This window comes from Schistocerca nitens, chromosome 5 (assembly GCF_023898315.1).
Source record: "Schistocerca nitens isolate TAMUIC-IGC-003100 chromosome 5, iqSchNite1.1, whole genome shotgun sequence".
NCBI lineage: Eukaryota > Metazoa > Arthropoda > Insecta > Orthoptera > Acrididae > Schistocerca > Schistocerca nitens.
In genome coordinates this window covers 743,208,724-743,232,604 of record NC_064618.1, presented here as the reverse complement: position 1 = coordinate 743,232,604, position 23,881 = coordinate 743,208,724, and positions in this window count along the sequence as shown.

The window sequence follows — 23,881 nt, the reverse complement described above, 5'->3', positions numbered from 1 at the left end:
CCAGATCATGGATTAATGAGAGAAAAATTAATGCGGTTATTGACGTGTTGGCTGGCGATGCCAAGCGTTGGGGCCTAAACCTCAACATTACGAACCTGGCTTTTGACGAGTTTAACAATTTGTTTCTGGCTGAATACTGGTCAGAGCAAAAACAACTAAGTGTCTGTCGCAAATTTGTCGTATCGAGGCCTTTCGATGCGAATTCGCGCGGCTCGATGAGGGAGTTTTGTGAGGGCTGGATCCGCAAGTTGGAATATTTGCGTGATCGCCGCACGGAATCCGAAATAGTCTGGGAACTCTACAAGAAGCTTCCAAATGATACAAAACGCTACGTAGGAAGCAATTACAAGACAATCAATGATTTCCTGGAAAGAGTTGAGGACGAGGACAATTGGCGCAATAATCGCGACAGTGGTAGAGGCCGTGGTAACAACAACGGGTACCACAGCAACAACAACAATGATAACTTTGGGAATAATGGATACCGCAATCTTGGCAGCAATAACTATAGTGGTTCGGGCCCTAATGACAATCGGTACAATGGAAATAATAACAGGAATGACGGAAACCAGTATCATACTAGCGTGATACGGGCTTCGCAGAATAGTAATAACGCCAGAGGGTGTGATAAGCCGCCTCAGCAGCATCCGGGGATCGTATCTGCTTGTACGAGACAGGGAAACCATTAGCCGCGCCGGTGAGGGGCCGACCGGGCGTGGAGAAATTTTGGCGGCCCAATAACAGTAGAAAACCGAGGGGTCGTCGTTATGAAAATTCCGTATGGAATAATCAACGGCGGGAGAGTGTGCCAGTGTTAGGAGAAAGGAGTGCGCCCACAAGTAGTTGATCAGCTGTAGACACGGCAGTAGAAAATGCATTCACTGTCAGTGAGAACAATTTAAGTAGTGTTCCGGAAATCGATTATAAAGTGTCAGCAGTAACACACACAGCGGAACTGGAGATTGAGTTTAAGAATGATTCGCAAGTGTTGAGAGAAGATCAGATGTCGGATAAAACGTCCGTCATCGAGCGAGGGGATGCAGAGAGGGATGAGGTCTGGTTAAGGCAGTTCGGTCGCTTATACGGCGAACTAAGAGATTATAGGGGCCTGTACGGGAGAAGTGTTTATGGGGAGCGCGGGCAGGATTTGCCGCGTCTCGTCCCGCAGGAAGACAGTGTTTGTGAAGTGATAGAAAGTTCTGGCCCTAACCGGCAAACTTTACCACAAATAGTTGATGTTAATGGGGAACACGAGCAAGATTCGTCGTGTTTCGTCCCGCAGGAGTTAGATGTTGAAGTAGTAACGGAAAGTTCTGGCCCTAACCGGCAGACCTTACCGAAAGTTATAGTGGTAGAAGTAGCCGACCCATCCGACGCAAGCCTCCAGTTTAAACATTGCGAGAGTATTAAGGAGAAAGATTACGAAAATTTTAGTGATAGCCGGACACGATTGGTAGAAAAGCACGTACATTACAGCGTGTATGAGGTTAGAGCTGACGTTATACGGTCAGACGGTAGCAGTGTGGGTTGCGCAGATCCAGTGGAAGTAATTGCAGATACTACTGGGCTCATTCGTCCAGGTAGATTGGCAGATGAGATCAATCTGACCAAAGAGGAATCAACGAAGGTGACAATTAGTGAATTGATAGCAAAGCAACACTCACTAGTTGACGAGTTACAAGAAAAGGTTTCGGTACTGGAGGCGAAGCTACAGACTAAGCCTCAGGACAAACGTGTTGAAATTAAAACTGTATGTGAACAGAGGCTGAAAAGGCCGCCAGATTTTGGATCAAAGCCGGATGGTTTTTTCTGGAATGACCTCGATATAGACGAGGATTTACTGTGGGAAAATAAAGAAACAGTCGAGGACAAGTGTAGACAGATAGTAGTATCTGTTAATATGCACGACCTACAACTAAACGTGTTGATTGCCACCGGTGCAGAATTGAGTGCTGTATCTGGGAAAATATTTGAGTTACTGAAAGACAGACCTGGCATCGTAGTTATGTCAGTAACAGGAGTGAAAATTATCGGTGCTACTGGGAAGGCCAGTAAACCGGTCACAGAACAGATATTTGTCAAGTTCGAGATATGTGGGGCACGATTTGTCGTCGTGCCAGACTTAACTACGGAAGTAATTATCGGGTTAGATTGGCTATTAAAGTACCGTTCAGTGATTAATTGCGAAAGCAAAACTTTGACATGTACGTCACAAGATAAAACAATAGTAGTTAGTTTTGACGAGGCAGGAGACGGTGTGCATTGTTAACTGGCCGGATGGTATTGACGTAGGTATGAATTTGAACTACTGTAAAGTGAGGAATCTTGGCATTGACAATAGTGTAGAAAGTGAATTGGAAAGTATTGTAGACGGTGTGTCAAACGTAACACACGAACAAAGACTAGGCCTGTATGAAGTAGTAATGAGGAATAACAGTGTGTTTCCAGACTAACCGAGTATTGGTGTGAAAAAAGATCGTTTGCCAGAAATAATGAAGCTAAAAACCGATGCTCACATACGTCGTCATGACGTTAAAGCGCTTTTTGCTAAGTTTGCAATCGGAGACTTAGTACTTGTAAAAGCTCATGAGGAATCGAGCGAGATAGACAATAAAATCTCTAAATTTAAGTTTGTTTATAATGGAGCATATGAAGTCATTGGTATACCTCACACAAATGCTCATTGCTTAGAGTATCCAAGCTCTGGAAAACTATTAAGTATACGGAACATTGTAGACTTGAAATTGTACCAACCAAGGATTGATTAATACCACAGAATGGGTAATTTGTACAGCATGTAAATATAGAGTGTAAGATTTAAGGTTTGCTAGATTGCCATGCTTTTGCCTGACCAAGAGGATATTAAAGAAGTTGTAATTAATAAGTAATTAATTTTGATTAAATGATTTAAGAGGAACCGATTATTAATCAGTTGAAAAGTCGAAGCTGCTATTTTAACTTTTCAGCTGAGTCACAGTAGATTAAGGAATGTAAATATGATTTTGTAACTAGCTGTAAGATTTCATAAATATGTGATTTACTAGTCATTGCCGATGTACTTAGACGCTGTTTTAAGTTTCAGGGTAGTACATGCGTGGGATGATGGACAGTGTTGAGTTATCCACTGTGATAGTGTTAATGGACTCCTTGAGATTACTCGGGAGTGAGTTTTTCCGAAAGAATTCAGAGAAACGGACGTTCTGGAAATGCCGTTACACAAGCGAGTGAAATCAAGCGTGCCGCACAGGCGGGCGCAACAATACTGGCGAGGCGGAGCCGCTGTCGGCTCTTGTGCCGCTGTCGGCATTCTTTGTACTTGTGGGTACGGAAGGCGGAATTGTTTTTCTTCAGCCGGACGAAGTGGCCGTGCGGTTAAAGGCGCTGCAGTCTGGAACCGCGAGACCACTACGGTCGCAGGTTCGAATCTTGCCTCGGGCATGGATGTTTGTGATGTCCTTAGGTTAGTTAGGTTTAACTAGTTCTAAGTTCTAGGGGACTAATGACCTCAGCAGTTGAGTCCCATAGTGCTCAGAGCCATTTTTTTGTTTTTCTTCCTGGACGGCTGATGTGAAAGAATTCTGCTGTCAATATTTATGTTTTTGTCGATCTGCAATATATTATTTTCTTGTTTAGCGTTAAGTGGACTCTCATGGCGAGAGTACTAATTATGAAAAGGTTATATAATAATGTGTATTCTATGTAATTATTAATTTGCGTATTTTGATCTACCTGTTTTATGACCATGTACTCTGATAAATTTTGTAAATAGTATTCCATTTATTGATGCTGCTAGGAATTTAGACGATTTTCGAATAGCTAAACCATTTTCTATGTTTTCTATGAATTTTAATATGTTGTCAACCTGTTATATTTTCTGCAAGATGACAGAGTGGAATAAGATTAGGAGTGTCTCCACTCAATTATTATGGTCTAAAAAATGATTTATGGTTAATTAGACGAATGCTAAATTTTGTTGTTTTGAGCATATGCACTTCCGCTGTTTCTTTTTTGGGACATTTTCTGAGTCTGTTTAGGTTACACGAACATCCTCAGACAATGTGGGACACGTGTAACGCCAGAAATGCATATCCTCCTATTTCCATCTACTGTACTATAAATTTTTTCCTTATTTTGTCACCTGAAGATAGGACATTTCTGTCTCTTTATATATTGTAATTGTTTTACTGTTTGTATATATATATATTTATGCATTTATGGCGATGTATAATTGGTTTGTTTTGTAAATATTATTTGTATTTTTACGCTGGATCTTGCCTAGGGAAAACTATGCTATCGAACGAATACATCGATAGGTCGTGTGGAGAACCAAAGTGTTTAGGATCTTTGGTAGGGTGAACTCGGCCGCGTGGAGCGCGGGCAGAGAGAGTCTGGCTGGAGGAGGGCAGTGGAGCAGGTGTGTTGTGTGACGCTCCAGCGAGTTGCCGCGCTTTCGGGGTTTGGCAGCATGTAATTGTGCTCGACTTGCTATGATAGTTTCTGACACGGTGTCGCGGACGGGAAGCATCAGCTGGTGCACATCATGAGCCCGTTTCCCTGGTGACAGTGTCGAGAAGAAGGCGCGCCAACATCCAGCTTCTGCAACAGCGACGGCCGACAATGAGTGGCTGTCGTCACCTCCGCGATCGACGGCTTCAAACCTTCAATCAACCAACAAGGAAGACTGGAAGCACGTAAAGTTTTAGAACTGTATGGCAGACCTCAGCTTTTAAAACTGTTCAAATCACAAAATTACAGCAACGTAGCATGAACCTTTGTTGCTCATTGTCCCAATTGCATTACCAAGCAGGGTCCCTACCTTTTCCGGAATGAACCCGAGTGTCGTTGAAATTCATACGCCAGCATTAAAGTAATATCATTCCATTTCACTGCTTTAAGTTCAAAGTTCAGTTAAAGTATTCTTAGCTGGCTACAATATTTAGATCACACAAGCACAAATTAAGAGTGCGAATTTTGTTAGCATATTTTAGCTTACCTGTGACTGCAGCTCAGCTTGGTACGTACTAAATTTTACTATTGTTAATTGTTCAGAATCATTTAATTCAAGTTCAAAGTTAAATCTCTTATTTCTAAATTGCGTAGATTCAAGTAGCTTTTGAAATGATTGTTGAGGTAGCCCAAGACTAGCCTTATTTTATTGAATTTCTTAGTGCTTCAGATACAAATCTCACTATTAATTTCAGTCACTAAATTAACTTTCAATTTTCCGGTGTTATTAATTCTTTTGCTAAATTAAGTCAGAGTGAGCGAAATTTATTACTTCTGACAAACTTTCAGTTTTCACACAACACGTGTCAACCTTCAGTTGCCACGCTTTTAGTGCTAATTATATATGCAATAACCTTTCTTTTTCAGTTATTATAGTAGTTGTCCATAGGACTGGCGAACGTAATTTTCCCCAAATCTCAAATATCTAATTAACGCCAATTAATTGTTAACGTGACGACCGCACATTTACTTTCTTTATTAATTTTACCCTTTTCTCAAAATTAATTTCCACCGATTTCATTTGCATTTTTCCTTTCATTTAGATGTAACCCTTTCCTCCCTCTTTACCGACAGATTAACTTCGGTGACGATTGCTTTTCCCAAATTTCCATTAGGTACATGCGGTTTAATTTTTCACTGTCATTAAGGTCGATAAGTGAGGGGGCGGTTACAGACGTCCCGCTCCCTTCAAGACAACGCATATTGTTCCAACATGACGGGGCGCCGGCTCATTTCAGTCGTCGTGTGCGTCGATTCCTGGGTCGACGGTTCCGAGAAACGTGGACTGGCAGAGGTGGTCCTGTACCATGGCCTGCTCGATCCCCGGATATGTCCCCTCTGGACTTTTTCGTGTGGGGAGAGATGCGCAACCTTGTTTAAGCAACTCCTGTTGCATCAGAAGAGGATCTGGTTGCCCTGATAGTAGCAGCAGCAGAAACAATTCAGGATATTCCTGGGGTTTTTGCCCGTGTCAGACAGAACATGATCCGACGGTGTAACCTTTGTTTACTTGTCAATGGAGGCATTTTTAAAAATCTGCTGTAATTGAAATTGGGTTGTGTTCGTGTCTTGTCTCTTGGTCATAAAAAAAATGGAAAAGTGTTGGTTTAATTAATTTGCCACCAGAGAAATCTTCCTCTACCGGTTTAAATACACCTCATAGGAAAAACCTACATTAGGGAAAAATATTTGTTTTCGTGTCCCCTACAATCTCCCAGAGTTTGTCGGTTTAAATACTTTTCACCCTGTATATTGTTATTAGAAACACTGTCTCGGTTAGATATGTGCTGAAAGCAGTGGCACACCTTGCCTAATTCGCGAAAACAATGCTCTGGCGGCTGCCTTTGCCACTTCGGTTCCGCGCCCTGCCCAATCAGGCTGTCGGCAGGAAATCGCTGCGGTACCTGCGCAGCACTTCCGCCACCGTTGCGAAACGGAAAGGCACCGCTCTGCTGAACCGGCCTAATTTGTGTTTCATGTACGCTGTGGGACGTCTCATCTGAATCAGACTGATTTCCTGTATATACTGCCATTACGTACTCTATGAAGCCAAAAAAATTCTTACAGTGCACTAAATGTGATCCTTGTGAGACCGTACTTTAAACATGCTTTCCCTAAAGCCAAGCTCACAACACATTCGTGGGCGTATTTTTTGTCACAAGTTGAGACATTCCGTCACAGATTGTCGAATGGAAATTAGAAAATCACTCCGCCACCTAAGGGTAAATCGTTTGTGTATGGGACAATGTCTGTGGTACACAGTCCAGTCACATTAACGTGACCATCTGCCAAAAGCTTGAATATCCACATTTTGCGCCGCCGACCGCTGCGAGACGTGCAGGATGAGAATGAGAGTGTGTAATGCATGTGCATCCATGCCGTCTCCAGCGCTACGGCCAGCAGTACTAGGTTTCTCGCTTGTGGATCCATGCATGCATGCATGCATTACCGAAGGAACTGTGCATCGTTCTTCTGAACAACATAGAAACCAGGCTATCGACTTTGAACTAAAATGTCTCCCATGTTCGGGAATACAAATAATGGATGTACGGGTGCAGGTTGAAGATACACAGTGGACGACATGTCGAAGTTTGGGTCTGACCGTGAATCATGCTCTGATAGCGAAATGGTAAGACGACTGCTTCGGATAAGCGGGAAACCCGGTTTCGAGTCCCAGTCCAGCACAAATTTTCATTGTCATTTCATTATACAGCCGATAGTTGTCCATGTTCGCAGCTGCGAATACGTTTCGTGTATTTAATAATGGCTGTAGTGGCTGCAGTGCCAATGTAGGACCTACAGCAGTGCAGTAACCATTACGTACCGGCAGTTACTGTTGTGTAGTGTAGTTAGTTAATTAGATTATTGTTGCAAAATGAATAATGAAGCAATTATTGGTCTGTTGATATGCAGGACTTGCCTACATCTCGGAGACGGCATTTTATGAGATATTTGAGCGTATATGACGTATATGTCTCACTTTTACGGTCACAGTTATATGGTACAAAGTACGAAGTATTTGTGTGTAGCAGGTAAACTACATAAGAAAGATGGTGTTCATTCACAAGCTGTAACTTTCACCAAATGGTGTAACAAGTTAATGCTAGTATTTGCAGAAAAAGTAATTACTGGTAACTTACGTAATCTGTATTACGGTCTTATGAAATAGTGACAACAGTAACGAACCTTAGCCCTCTATTTCATGACTTATTTAGGAAAAATATCTAGAAAAGTATCTGGGAGTAGGTCTGACACACTAATTACTATATATAACACGTTGAACATAGAAATCTTTATTTAATTTTGATTTATTCGGTATTTTATGTTTGGTGCCATACGGCAACCAACCGTAAATATTGATTACTTATTAATCGTTTAGTTACATAGATTTGAAACAAAATCGATGCTATCATTAAGCACAATTTAACATATGTTCAAACTTTAGCTTCATGTGATCTAAGTGGCATAAATAATTCACTGTATGTCGATTCAGGCATACTGTGTGTGTTGCCATAGAAACTGACAGCTTTCATATCTGAGATATTTCTTTAAATTGTAAGACATTTCCAGGGGCAGATGTGGACTCTGACCACAATCTATTGGTTATGACCTGTAGATTAAAACTGAAGAAACTGCAAAAAGGTGAGAATTTAAGGAGATGGGACCTGGATAAACTGAAAGACCCAGAGGTTGTACAGAGTTTCAGGGAGAGCATAAGGGAACAATTGACAGGAATGGGGGAAAGAAATACAGTAGAAAAAGAATGGGTAGCTTTGAGGGATGAAGTAGTGAAGGCAGCAGAGGATCAAGTAGGTAAAAAGACGAGGGCTAGTAGAAATCCTTGGGTAACAGAAGAAATATTGAATTTAATTGATGAAAGGAGAAAATATAAAAATGCAGTAAATGAAGCAGGCAAAAAGGAATACAAACGTCTCAAAAATGAGATCGACAGGAAGTGCAAAATGGCTAAGCAGGGATGGCTAGAGGACAAATGTAAGGATGTAGAGGCTTATCTTACTAGGGGTAAGATAGATACTGCCTACAGGAAAATTAAAGAGACCTTTGGAGATAAGAGAACCACTTGTATGAACATCAAGAGCTCAGATGGAAACCCAGTTCTAAGCAAAGAAGGGAAAGCAGAAAGGTGGAAGGAGTATATAGAGGGTCTATACAAGGGCGATGTACTTGAGGACAATATTATGGAAATGGAAGAGGATGTAGATGAAGATGAAATGGGAGATACGATACTGCGTGAAGAGTTTGACAGAGCAGTGAAAGACCTGAGTCGAAACAAGGCCCCCGGAGTAGACAACATTCCATTGGAACTACTGACGGCCTTGGGAGAGCCAGTCCTGACAAAACTCTACCATCTGGTGAGCAAGATGTATGAAACAGGCGAAATACCCTCAGACTTCAAGAAGAATATAATAATTCCAATCCCAAAGAAAGCAGGTGTTGACAGATGTGAGAATTACCGAACAATCAGTTTAATAAGCCACAGCTGCAAAATACTAACACGAATTCTTTACAGACGAATGGAAAAACTAGTAGAAGCCGACCTCGGGGAAGATCAGTTTGGATTCCGTAGAAATACTGGGACACGTGAGGCAATACTGACCTTACGACTTATCTTAGAAGAAAGATTAAGGAAAGGCAAACCTACGTTTCTAGCATTTATAGACTTAGAGAAAGCTTTTGACAATGTTGACTGGAATACTCTCTTTCAAATTCTAAAGGTGGCAGGGGTAAAATACAGGGAGCGAAAGGCTATTTACAATTTGTACAGAAACCAGATGGCAGTTATAAGAGTCGAGGGACAGGAAAGGGAAGCAGTGGTTGGGAAGGGAGTAAGACAGGGTTGTAGCCTCTCCCCGATGTTATTCAATCTGTATATTGAGCAAGCAGTAAAGGAAACAAAAGAAAAATTCGGAGTAGGTATTAAAATCCATGGAGAAGAAATAAAAACTTTGAGGTTCGCCGATGACATTGTAATTCTGTCAGAGACAGCAAAGGACTTGGAAGAGCAGTTGAATGGAATGGATGGTGTCTTGAAGGGAGGATATAAGATGAACATCAACAAAAGCAAAACGAGGATAATGGAATGTAGTCGAATTAAGTCGGGTGATGTTGAGGGTATTAGATTAGGAAATGAGACACTTAAAGTAGTAAAGGAGTTTTGCTATTTGGGGAGCAAAATAACTGATGATGGTCGAAGTAGAGAGGATATAAAATGTAGACTGGCAATGGCAAGGAAAGCGTTTCTGAAGAAGAGAAATTTGTTAACATCGAGTATAGATTTAAGTGTCAGGAAGTCTTTTCTGAAAGTATTTGTATGGAGTGTAGCCATGTATGGAAGTGAAACATGGACGATAAATAGTTTGGACAAGAAGAGAATAGAAGCTTTCGAAATGTGGTGCTACAGAAGAATGCTGAAGATTAGATGGGTAGATCACATAACTAATGAGGAGGTACTGAACAGGATTGGGGAGAAGAGGAGTTTGTGGCACAACTTGACCAGAAGAAGGGATCGGTTGGTAGGACATGTTATGAGGCATCAAGGGATCACCAATTTAGTATTGGAGGGCAGCGTGGAGGGTAAAAATCGTAGGGGGAGACCAAGAGATGCATACACTAAGCAGATTCAGAAGGATGTAGGTTGCAGTAGGTACTGGGAGATGAAGAAGCTTGCACAGGATAGAGTAGCATGGAGAGCTGCATCAAACCAGTCTCAGGACTGAAGACCACAACAACAACAACAACAACAACTTAAATTTACGATTTATTACCATATGGCAACACCATGCGATAGAGGATTAAAAAATAATTTAGTTTCTTGACTGAAACACAACCGAATCCCTTGTTTTCTCCGCCCAGAAGATTATATTTTACCCCTCGGGGGATAATTACCCTAGTTTGGGAACCACTGATATAGTGCATGACCAGGCAACTGTTATGGCCAATGACGTTTTATGTCAAAGCTGTTGTCGTTAACAGCCTCAATAAATACTCGAGTGGCTATTAAAAATTGAAGCATCAGGAAGGATAGCAAACAACGGCGTTCTACGTATTGCGCATATGCGCTATAATAGGATGAATAAATTGATGGAAAAGACTCACTGGACTATCGATATGCACATAAACAGAAGGGGGTAGTAAGGTGTACAAGATACAAAAGGGCAGTGTACTGACTCAGCTGTCATTTGTACTCGTATTATTCATGTGAAAAGTTTCCGTCGTGTCAATGGCCGCACAGCGGAAGTTAACAGACTTTGAACGCAGACTGATATTTGAAGCTAGAAGCAAGGGATGTTTTGTTTCGGAAATCGTTAGGGAATTCAATATACCGAGATTCACATTGCCAAGAGTGTGTCGAGAATACCAAATGTCAGGCATTAAGCCTCACCACGGAAAGCGCAGTGGCCGACGGCCTTCACAAGCGACAGCAGCGACGCCTGCGTGGAGTTTCCAGTGCTGAGAGATAAACAACACTGATCGAAATAACCGCAAAAATCAATGTGGGACGTACGACGGACGTGTCCGTTAGGACAGTGCGGTGAAATTTGGCTGTGGCAGCAGACGACAGACGCGAGTGCCTTTGCGCCCCTCCTGAGCTCGTGATCATACCGGCTGGACTCTTGACGACTGGAAAACCGTAGCCGATCAGAAGAGTCCTGATTTCAGTTAGTAACAGCTGATAATAGGGTTCAAGCGTGGCGCAGACCTATGAAGCCATGGACCCAAGTCGTCAACAATACACTGTGCGAGCTGGGGTGACTCCATAATGGTGTCGGCTGTGTTTACATGTGACATACTGAGTCCACTCGTCCATCTGAACCGATTACTGAGTGAAATGGTTATTAAAGTTAAAAGTCTTCTGCGTTGTTAGGTAGCGTCATATTTCCTATAAAATAATCGACATTTCGACCCCTCTGCTGGGATCTTCTTCAGAATATTCCGGCGTCCACTACAGCTAGGACACTGTCAGAGACCAGTGTCGCGTTCTCTTATGAAGGAGAGTTTTGCCTCGTTTGTTCTGGAGAAGTGGTAGTATTGGTAAAAATTCCTGTGTTTACCATTGGTGGGCCATCGTCATAGGCTAATACGCCGGCGCACATTGTATAGTTCAGTAAAACGAGTAACATTTTCAAAGTCCCAGAGCGAAACTATCTTGTTAAGTTGCTGTTTCGCCACCGAGGCTGCATCAGGACAAACCACAACATCGGCCCTGCAGAATGTAGTGGACTGGTGCAGCCAAACAGCGTCACATCACCTTCGATATGTAACGATAGAAGGTCAAAGGCGAATGCAACAAAAGGTACCAAGAGCTCTTATGAACCAGTTCTGTAATATGACAACCTTGTTAAGGAAGCTTGCCAGAAAGAAAACCGTTGATACTTTCGTCATTGCAAGCCCTATGCGGTCATGAGGAATGTCGTCGGGTGAACACTAACCACTACATCGCTCCATAAATACCCCAACCGTTTAGCTCGTAAGGCAGTCGGTCGGACGGATCGATGACGTACACAACGTTTGCACTAGATTCCCTGATTGCAGGGAACTGACATCTGGTGTAAGTCTGCTGTAGATTTCCTGCATGCTACGGACAACAGCAGCTACTGGGAGAGATGGCTACTTCGCCATAATCACCAGTCGAAGAGTTCAACACCACAAACTGCCTCTGTCGCACATTGGAGATCCTGGAGGTCTTTCCTTCCCACCAGGATCAGGATAGCAGCGTTACTGACATTCGGGAGACTGAAAAATGCCTACCCCTTCACGCGGGCCAATATCGTCGGACTTCACGGCTACACAACAACCATCGTCACGGTATGATGGATGGCGAAGAAGAGTGGTGAGCGAGAGGAGACAGAGCACCTCGCAAGTCGGCTTGTGTAAGTTCAACACACGCGCCGCCGTTACTCACTGCCGCGGTGGCGAACCGCCAGTGCAGCAGCCGGCTGGAACAAAGCGTTCGGTGTCAGCTGCATTGAGCGCACCGAAGGCCGCTTACGACGCGATTCCTCAGGGGCATTGACAGACGATGCCAACCACGAGTCAAGACGCTAGCTGTATTTTCATGGAAATAAAAAACTAATTCTGAATCTTCTTTTACTGCAACTACTGGCGACCACAGGTCACTACCATCCTTCCGAGGAATCCCGGCAAGAAGCGAACTGGAGGAGTGCCTCCTGACACAGAAACAACTCTGCTTATGCTCTCCCGATAGTAGTCTCTCGCAAATTTTGGGTCAGGAAGTGATCGTGCTTCTGACTCCTGCACCATCTACATCAGAAGCCTTTCGTAGAGAGCCACAACAGCAGTTACAACAATTGTGGAATGAGTCATTGAAAAGCTTTGTTTCTCACACAAGTATGTTTTGATTGTGATCATGTCAAAGTAAGACACCACGATTTCTGAATTACTTTTTCCAAAACCTAGTATCTGCATTCAAGGGGTATTAAAGTAACGTTTATTTTGTACTGTAGATTCTAAAATTTGTAATCTGTCTTATCACAAAGCACCTTGTTTTAAGATTATTCCTGTAACATATTCGACTTACAATATGGTCGCGCAAAAGACAGCTTTGTTAAGTGTCACTTGGTGTCGATGAGAATGTAATAGGTAAAATTTTAATATAAATTATAGTGTATGGGGTATATAAGGGTTATTGTGACAGAAAAGGAAACCACAAATATGGCACAAGCGCAAGGAGATACAACAGTAAACCAATAGTGGTAGTACCTTGTAACCTCCTCCTCACTTATCGACCTTAATGACAGTGAAAAATTAAACCGCGTGTACCTAATGGAAATCTGGGAAAAGCAATCGTCACCGAAGTTAATCTGTCGGTAAAGAGGGAAGAAAGGGTTACATCTAAATGAAAGGAAAAATGCAAATGAAACTCGTGGAAATTAATTTTGAAAAATGGGAAAGTTAATAAAGAAAGTACATGTGTGGCAGTTACGTTAACAATTAACTAGCAGTAATTAGATATTTGAGATTTGGGGAAAATTACGGTTGCCAGTCCTATGGACAATTACTATAGTAACTGAAAAAGAAAGGTTATTACACATATAATTAGCACTAGAAGCGTGGCGACTAAAGGTTGACACGTGTAGTGTGAAAACTGAAAGTTTGTCAGAAGTAATAAATTTCGCTACACTCTGACTTAATTTAGCAAAAGAATGAATAAAACCATCAAATTGGAAGTTAATTTAGTGACTGAAATTAATAGTGAGCTTTGTTTCTGAAGCACATCGAAATTCAGTAAAATACGGTTAGTCTTGGGCTACCTCAACAATCATTTCAAAAGCTACTTGAATCTACGCAATTTAGAAATAAGAGATTTAACTTCGAACTTGAATTAAATGATTCTGAACAATTAACAATAGTAAAATTTAGTGCGTACCAAGCTGAGCTTCAGTCGCAGGTAAGCTAAAATATGGTAACAAAACTCGCACTCTTAATTTGTGCTTGTGTAATCTAAATATTGTAGCCAGCTATGAATACCTTAACTGAACTTTGAAATTAAAGCAGAGAAATCGAATGATTTTACTTTAATGCTGGCGTTTGAATTTCAACGACACTCGGGTTCGTTCCGGAAAAGGAAGGGACCCTGCTTGGTAATGCAGTTGGGACAATGAGCAACAAAGGTTCCTGCTACGTTCCCATAATTTAGTGAGAAAAATTTAACAGTTTGAAAAGCTGAGGTCTGCCATACAGTTCTAAAACTTTACGTGCTACCAGTCTTCCTTGTTGGTTGATTGAAGGTTTGAAGACGTCGATCGAGGAGGTGGCGACAGTCACTCATTGTCGGCCGTCGCTGTTGCGGAAGCTGGATGTTGGCGCGCCTTCTTCTCGACATGGTCTCCAGCCGAAACGGGCTCTTGATGTGTGCCAGCTAACGCTTCTCGTCCGCGACACCGTGTCAGAAACTATCATAGCAAATCTAGCGCAATTACATGTTGCCAAACCCCGAAAGCGCGGCAACTCGCGGGAGCGTCACACAACACACCTGCTCAACCGCACTACTCCTGCCAGACCCTGCTCTGCCCGCGCTCCACGCGGCAGAGTTAACACTACCAAAGATCCTAAACACTTTGGTTCTCCACACGACCTATCGATGTATTCGTTTGATAGCATAGTTTTCCCTAGGCAAGGCCCAGCGTAAAATACGAGTAATATTTACAAAACAAACCAATTATACATCGCCATAAATGCATAAATATATATATATACAAATAGTAAAACAATTACAATATATAAAGACACAGAAATGTCATATCTTCAGGTAACAAATAAAGGAAAAGAATTTATAGTACAATAAATGGAAATAGGAGGATATGAATTTCCGGTGTTAGAACCTCCCCCATCCATGGATTCTGTAGCCTCCAGACTTATTTCGCTTTTTTTATGCAAAACATCGTAGATGTCACTATGTTTATTCAGAACGTGTTATCAGCACTCAGATTCTGCAGATAGTATGAACAAACATCATCGCAGATTGCCAAATTGCATACCTTAAGGTTTTGTGTAGAGTAATCACATTTACGGCGATGGCAAAAGGCTTAAAAGAATGGTACAAAAACAAAATACGACTGCTTGTTTCGTTCGAGAATAGTTAACTACTCGTGAGCCGTGGCTGGCTCTTGTTATGCTTTGCATTAAAACTTTGTTACTATTCTGTGATTAGTCTCCCGCAGTTATCGCGATCATGCTGTTATCCTCTCTCCGCGACTCGCAGCAGCAGCGTATATCGATATTCGCACCCTTGTACTATCTTTGGCCTCGCACTCATAGTTCCCGGCTGTGCCGTGTGCGGGGAGTTGGCCGGTTGGCGTGGAGCAGCGACGAAGTCTCCGAGGCCACTGGCGGCGTCCACGCGCGGTCGGAGTGTGTGGTGCTGTTCCCATTGCTACGAGGTCCGCGGCTCACCGATACCAGACACGAAAGTTGAGCCTTTACATAATCTACCAGCCAGCCCCAACTGTCCACATTATGTCATTAGAATTTCGTTGTGGCCTGTTGGGAAATTCCCATGAGCAACAATGTGTGTTTTCATGTTGACGAAATTCTAGCAGCCCTCCTACGGAGTTTAACTTAACTTGGTTATTTCTGAATTGAAGTGCACCAGCGGAATCTTCTGCTTTGTGGCCGTTAACGTTCTGGTTACCTGCCCAGGGCGTTGACGCAAATTCAGGCAGTGTATTTTCCTCGTCGTGTAGTGGCGTGAGATTGATTGGGCCTTCAGCATAATTTAGAGAAATGTTTTGAGATAAGGCCTTCTGCATTTTAAATTCAAATTCCTGTTTTTGAATCTTAAGTGATTGGCCTTCAGCCGGTTTTAAATTAAAGTTGTTTTGCCCTTGAAGTGTGAGATTGAATGGCGCATTTAGCCGGGAATTAACTTCTAAAATTAATGTTTGGCTTGCTCTGTTTTTAATGTTTTCTCTACTCTTGTAATGTTTGTCAAATGAATAAAGTCGTATGTTCGAGTACAACAGACAGCCTCTTATTTTGGCCCCTGCCCATAAATTAAACTATCTGTCCTGTCCTGCGGGTATAGCAGGGGATCTCAACTCTTAATTTGAGATAATTGCCAAATGAGACTGCCGAAGCGTTTTCGGACAGGATACTGATGTTGAACGCCCGAACTTATGAGTTGACTAACAAACCGGACGCCGATGCAGCTTTATTGAGAGAGGCTGAGGATACAGCACTAGACGTGTTCCTAAGGAGGCCAGAATTTTTCTCAGAGTGAGAATGGAAAATTTACAAGATGTAGCAGCATCGCTGCAGCTAGCCAGTATATGCAAGAGATAGTGCTACAAAGTCTCGGAATGATCGGAAAATGGTTGTGCTGAACAAACAATCTTATCACTGCGGAAGAAAAGAAAGCATCGTGTCGCCAGCCACAATGTTTTAATTTCCATCGGATTGGTTATAAGGCATTTGAGTGTAGGGTGCTATACCATCACACAGTATAGAATACCAACAGGCAATCATCTACCAATATCTAGAAATCAATATCAGCTACCTAAGCGTTTACAGCCTTTAGCAGAGGAAATGGTGAATCAGCAGTTATCAGATAGAATTACAGATCATAGTCATAGTCAAAGGTCAGTAAGTATCGTGACTGTGGTTAAGAAGTCACAAGATGAAACAGAGAAATATCGGTTTTGTCGGGACTACAGATTCTTAAATGAAAATAGTAACAGATGCATACCTGATCCCTAGTATTATCGACAAATTAGATAATTTGCGTTAGTGCAAGCTCCTTTCAACCCTAGTTTACGAAGTGGATGTCATCAAATTGAGGTACACCGTGAGGATAGACCTAAAACAGCATTTACCATAAGTTCTGGTCACTATCAATACTGTAGGAGGTCTGTGGGCTGAAAAACGCACCAGCTACGTTTCAACGTTTATTAGATGGAGTCATCAGAGGTTTAAAACCGAACAGGCATGGTGTACCTGAACGATGTAATTGTATTCACACACAGCCTCGGAGAGCATGTTCAGCGCTTGGAGATGGTCTTTGACAGGTCGAGAAAGGCTTGACTTAAGCTTAACATTGATAATTGTCACTTTGCACAATCAGAAGTAAACTATCTGGAGCATATAATTAGCCAAGATGGAGTAAGGACAGATCCGCAACTTACATCAGCAGTACATGACTTTTCGGCCCGTCAGATAGTAAAATAATTACAATCTTTCGTTGGATTGCAAACTACTAAATACAAGAAGGGGTTTGCTGATGTGGAACAACCTCTAAAAACATTATTGTAGAAACCTAGTGTATTTAGCTGAGGACCTGAGTGTCAGACAGCATTTTAAAATTGAAAAGATATATCAACTTCAGATCCCGTTTTGATTTTTCCAGATTTCACAAGTGAATTAATATTTTTGGGCAAATCACTGATTTTAAAGATCACCACAAGTGAATTAATATTTTTGGGCAAATCACTGCTTTTAAAGATCACCAATTTGCATAAGCGTTTCTTCGCTGAAGAAGGACGAAAAAAATTATTCCGTCACTAAAAAGGAGATGTTAGCATTAATATACAGTAATTCTTATTTTAGATGTTATCTGTATGTACATTATTTTACAGTGAATACTGATCACGCAGCTTTAAAATGGCTACCGGGGCTAAAAGATGTTTCAAATCGTCTAAAGAGGTGGGCTTTGAAACTAAGTGAATTTCAGTATTATGTCATTCATCAACTGTGTGTTCAACGCACAAACGCAGACACATTTAGTAGGAAGATTGGGACATTGGAAGTCTCTTGCTTTGACCTAAAAGGCCTGAAAAAAGCACAAGCAAATGATAAACACTGTTAGGTGTATAGCAAAGAGCCATAGTTTGTGGCACAAAATGTTTCGTGTAGATCAACCAGCTATGGACCATGTGGTGGTGTTCCAGCAGCTTTGCAGACAGAAGTCCTATGGGAAGCAGACGATCATATGTTATGGGGCCATAGGGGTAAGAGAATAACGGAAAGGTTCTGGTGGAGAACAAGATGTGTTGATGTTCAACAGTACGTCAAGAACAGTATTCCATGTGCACAACATGCTGATTTATGCCATCAAGAAATAAAATTACAAAGACTACCAGAGTCTGACTGTCCATTCCAGATGACAGGAGCAGATATTTTGCGGCCGTTTCAGAGGAGAACAATCAGGTAACAAGTATTTGTTAACAATCATCACTTATCAAGGTATTTGGTAATGGTAGTAATACCAGATCAGAAAACAAGTACAGTAACTCAAGCTATGGTAAATAATTGGATACCCAAATCTGGGGTGCCACAGTGATTATTATGGAGCAGGGGACAAATTTCATGTGCGATCTCATTAAGTAGTTGTGTCGCTTACTGATAGTTAAGAAATTACGTACAGGTCCATTCCATCCACAGGCAAATCGTTGCACAGAAAGAGTTCATAGGGCTATATGTAAGATATAAGCCGTTACATGAATTCTCAACACATAGTCTGGGACGTATACAGTATTTAGATTTCGTAATTTGTGCCTACAATTCAAATACACATACAGGAACGGGGTTATCACCTTACGAGATGGTATATGGACGCAAAATGCCTTCTCTGTTTGATGTGATTCAGGTAAAGTTGGGAAAAGAAAGTGAACACGTTAAGACATTCGCAGAAACTCTTAAGGAAGTCAGGCAAAAGATAAAAAGGGCTAACAGAATATCAAGAGAGTGTGGGGTTAAGTAAGTGAAATTTACTAAAGTATGATAGATGAATGGGTATTACTTGAAAACACTTACACTTCTAAGTTTCAGGTCCTTTCCAGGTGGTCGAGGAAAAGTCGCCTGTAAATGTAAAGTTACAACTACCGGGAAGAACTTCAGTAGACCATATAAGTAGAAGTAAAGCTTTTCAATGGGCCATAGATTCCTTCCAAGTACCAGCGGAGATGCCGCAGACTAGAATTAAGAAGGAAAAGAGGGAAAAAACATCGCACAATAGGATACAGGGATTGAGACAAAGGAATTTGCATTTGTGGATGTAAAGATACATGGGTAGCATGGGTAACTGATTCATGTATTGAACTTGGTAATATAGGTATTTTTGTTGTATTCTCATTTTTCCTATGGAAGAAGGGAGTACGTATAAATTGTTTTCTATAGGTGATGGCGAGGCTGATGCGATGGAGTATAGCGAGTATTATGGTCCTACTCATCGTTGGAGAAGAAGGAATTGTTAGCCAGCCTTTTCAGAACGGAGTTTTGTTCATGCAGCAGCCATATGTAGTCCTCATGAACCACAGGTACTCGTTGAGATGGACATTCGACATCTGGGAAGTAAGGAACGAAGTGAGAAGATCACGAGATATGTTCTTAGAATTAATAAAGGAAGAGAAACTGAGAAACATGATGGGGGATACACGAAATGAATGTTATGAAGTTAACTTCTCTTATGATAAGCTAGGAGAGGAGTTGCAGCAAGCGACAGGTACAGTTCATTATTCTCTTGTATGTAGGAAGAGGGAATGGCTAAATGCTGATGAAAAACTGCTCAAAACCATTTTTAGCACAGCAAACACTTTGATGGTATTTCAAGTACAAGAAATGGCGAGACATACATAAACAATAGTGGATTGGCATACGACGCAAATTACGGTTGTGGAGCAAGTATTCTTAAACATAACTAAAACAATGTGTAAAATAACAATGGCATTACAGCAGAATGGTAATTATACAATGATTAACATAAATAAGAATTTAGGTATAATACAGAGTCATGTAAAACCACTGGACAGCAAGGAGGCACAGGTAGGTTATGAGGGAAGTAGAAAACATTGTAAGAGATGCTAGAATAGAACTGGAAAACAATTCAAGCAGCTATCCATCATCCTATACTTAAACAATCAAGCACTACACTGCTAATCCCTGAAAAATTTTTCCGAGGGCTTTTGCAATCGTGACGGTTCCATAATTAAATTTATTCTGATAAAGTGCTTTTATATATATATATATATATATATATATATATATATATATATATATATATATATATATATACACACACACTAGCTTTAAGTCACAATTTGAGTGTTTTACGATTCACACGTATCCAATTGGACGGAGTGTTATTAAAAGATGGATTAAATTTTCAGTTAATGAAGTATTGCTTTTATCTAAACAAATGCACATACCTCTATTACTAGAAGATCTTGGTAAGTGTATTAATGAAATTACTATGTATTGTCCCGGACGAGTAGTACAAATGGACAACCGGTTGTCTGAAGTACAACTATTGTTGGGAAATTCGAATGCACCAGAGTATATATGAAGCCACGGACAAATTTCCAGCGAGTCGGAAATCCTTGGATTTATTCTGTATACAAACCTCAAACGGTAACAGTGAACTGTATTAAACCAAGACTTCTACAGGTATGACAAGAGTAGAATTACAGCTTAGCGGTATACTAATCAACAAAATTGAATGCGACATAGCAATAGGAGACTTTCATTTACCAGCAAGCATTATGGGTACTACAGTAATTGCTAGTCTACAGCCGACGTTTTATTGGCCTTCAGCATTTTACTTATTCAGATTTGAGAATATTCCCTTTCTAAATTACACACTACATGCTACAGTACTACAGAGCATAGATAAACTGACTGATGCAGAAAATGGACAAACCGCTGTCGATAAAATATTAAAACATGTTCAGGAACATCGCCGGGGGCGAAAGCAGAACACAGTTACCACCAGTGTAGCGACCAGAGTTAAAGCCCACACACAAAATCCCTCTGGAATGGGTTGTACCACAAAGAAGAAGAGAAACTAACGTAGGTTAAGTTGATGAAGGATTTTACAATTTTCTAATTTTCTTCTTTTTCTTGTTTTTCTAAAATTTCGTGACGAACTTATTTTTTGGAGACAGTGGGTATGTTGCACGCCAACCTTTTAGAGGGTAGTAAAATCGATGATACTTTCAAAGACCCTGAGTAAAACTATCCCGATACGTTACGGCTACAAGGCGGCCGCAAAGAAGACATTCCACCACCGAGATTGGGTCAGGCAAAACACAACATTGGCGTTTCTGACTAGCCGTGCCGCAGACTTCAGCATAATGTAGTGGGATGGAGCAGCCAAACACGTTACTTTCGTTATGTTACGAAAGAAGGGCTAAGGTGAATGTAATAAACGGTACCAAAGGCTTTACGAACCAGTCCTATACTATAACGAACTCGTTAAGCATTCATGGCAGAGGGAAAACCGCTGATAATTTCGTGATAGCGAGCCCTATGCGGTAATTGTGAATGAACACCAGCTACTACTTCGCTCCATAAATATCCCAACAGTTTAGCTTGTAAGGCAGTCGGTAGGGCGGATCGATAACGTACAACGTTTGCTCTCGATTCCCTTATTGCAGCGAAATGACGTCTGGTACACATCTGTTGTAGATTTCCTGCGTGCTACGGACAACAACAGCTACTGGGAGAGATCGCTACCTCGCCATAATCACCAGTCACAGAGTTCACCACAGTCTGCCTCTGTCGCACATAGGAGATCCTGGAGGTCTTTCCTTCCCATCAGAATCAGGACACCAGCATTCCTAACATTCCGGCGGACTGAACAAAGTGTGCTGTGCCAGCTGCGTTGAGCGAACTGAAGGCCGCTTACGACGCGATTCTTCAACGGGCATTGGCAGACGACGCCAACGTTGAGTCAAGACGCTAGCTGTATTGTCATGGAACTAAATAACTATATCTGAATCTTCTTTTACTGTACCTACTGGTGACCACAGGTCACTGCCATCCTTCCGAGGCAAAACAGCAAGGAGCGAACTGGGAGAGTGTCTCCTGACATAGCACCAACTCTACTTACGCCCTACAAATAGTCGCCTCTTGCAGGTGACAAAGACTCCATTCTCAACACATCACAGGATTAGAACGCTGTTGTGTAATAGGGCTACGCCCTCCGAATAGTCGCCTCTTGCAGGTGACAAAGACTCCATTCTCAACACATCACAGAATTTGAACGCTGTTGTGTAATAGGGATACGAGAAGCTGGATATTCCTTCCGCAATACTGCAGAACGATTTCGCGAGGATGTAGCCACTGTACGGTGGGGCTGACAGCGATGGTCACGATAGTGTACGGTCACAAGAAGACCGGGCTCCGGACGGCTACGTTGCACTGCCGAGAGAGAAGACTGTCCTCTTCGGGGTATTTTTCTGACCTATTGTACTGCATCTGTAGGAGCAATCTGAGCAACAGTTGGCACCACAGTGACACAACGAGCTGTTACAAATCGGTTACTTCGAGGACAGCTACGAGCCAGACGCCCTGTAGAATGCACTCCAACGACCTCAAACCACCGCCATTTGCGAATTCAGTTGCATCGGGTGAGAACGCACTTGTAGGGCAGGGTGAAGGTCTGTTGTGGTTTTTGCTGTAAGCTGTTCCTGCCTCTGTGCCAGTGATGGCTGTGGTTTAATTAGGAGGAGGCCAGTTGAGGGCCTGAAATCAGCCTTTCTGCGTTATAGACAAGTGTAACAGCACTTGGATCTATGCTCAGGGGTGCAGTTTAGTGTGACAGTCTCGTGGTTATCTCACGTAATCTGACTGCCAAATTGTACTTTAGTCTGATGATTCGACCTGTGCTGCCATTCATGAACAGGACTGCAGGTGGCGTTTTCCAACAGGATAGCGGTGGCCCACATATCGCTATTGTAACTCAATATGCCTTTCAGAGAGTCAACGTGTTGCCGTGGCCTCTTTATTCACCACATCTGTCTCCTATCGAGCACATACGCAACACTGCCGGACGAAAACTCCAGCGTCTTCCACAACCACCATTAGCCGTCCCTGTACTGACTGACCAAGCGCAACAGGCATTTAATTTCGTCCCAGAAACTGCCTTCTGCCATCCGTACAGCGTAAAACATACACGTCTGCATACTTCCATTCAACATTCTGGCGGGTACACGGTTATTAGTGTACCAGCATTTCATATTTGCAATGGCTTATCTCGCTCATAAATTCACATGTGATCTTACAATTAATCAGTTAAATACGTTACCTGGTCAAATGTATTCCGGAAAACTCATTACTCTTACTGTTGTTTGATGTTGCGATTTTTGTTCCCGGCAGTGTATTTACTTCAATAGCGATGCTTGTTTATGGAATCCCACTGCGCATGATACCTTTTGAAACCCTGTTAAGAAAATACTAATGATCAGCTGTGAGGAAAGACTTTCCGAATGTTCTTCAGACCTCTAAATAACGCTAGTGCTGGGACTGTGAATTAAAAATATCCGTCAAAGAAACATAGTAGCAGTTGACCTTCGCATTCTCTCTTCAAGAACGGAGGCGGCCAGATCCTAGTTTATGGCGCAACAAGAAATGCCCTGGTGTAAATATTGTCACAGAAAAATGTGAGTAGGATAGTCACCGTGGTGTAGTGGTTGTAATACTAGACTATCACTTGGAGGGTCGTGGGTTCAAAACTCCCCTGAAACGTAAAATTTTATCTTCTATATTAGGTTCGAGTACATTCTACAAGTATCCACAAATGACAAGAATCATTGTACTGGAGTGTTCTGTAACTGTATATATGTTGTTGTTGTTGTTGTGGTCTTCAGAGACTGGTTTCATGCAGCTGTCCATGCTACTCTGTCCTGTGCAAAATTGGTTGGTTGGTTGCTTTGTGGGATTAAAGGGACCAGACTGCTACGGTCATCGGTCCCTTTTTCCAAGTACTAAAAACAACCACAGAGAATAAAAACGATTAACAGAAGAGAGCACAGACGACACAGAACAAGAGAAACTGAGACAAAGACCAGACAAAACGAACTAAAATCACACAGAGTGTGACGGTGGTTCGCCGACAATAGAA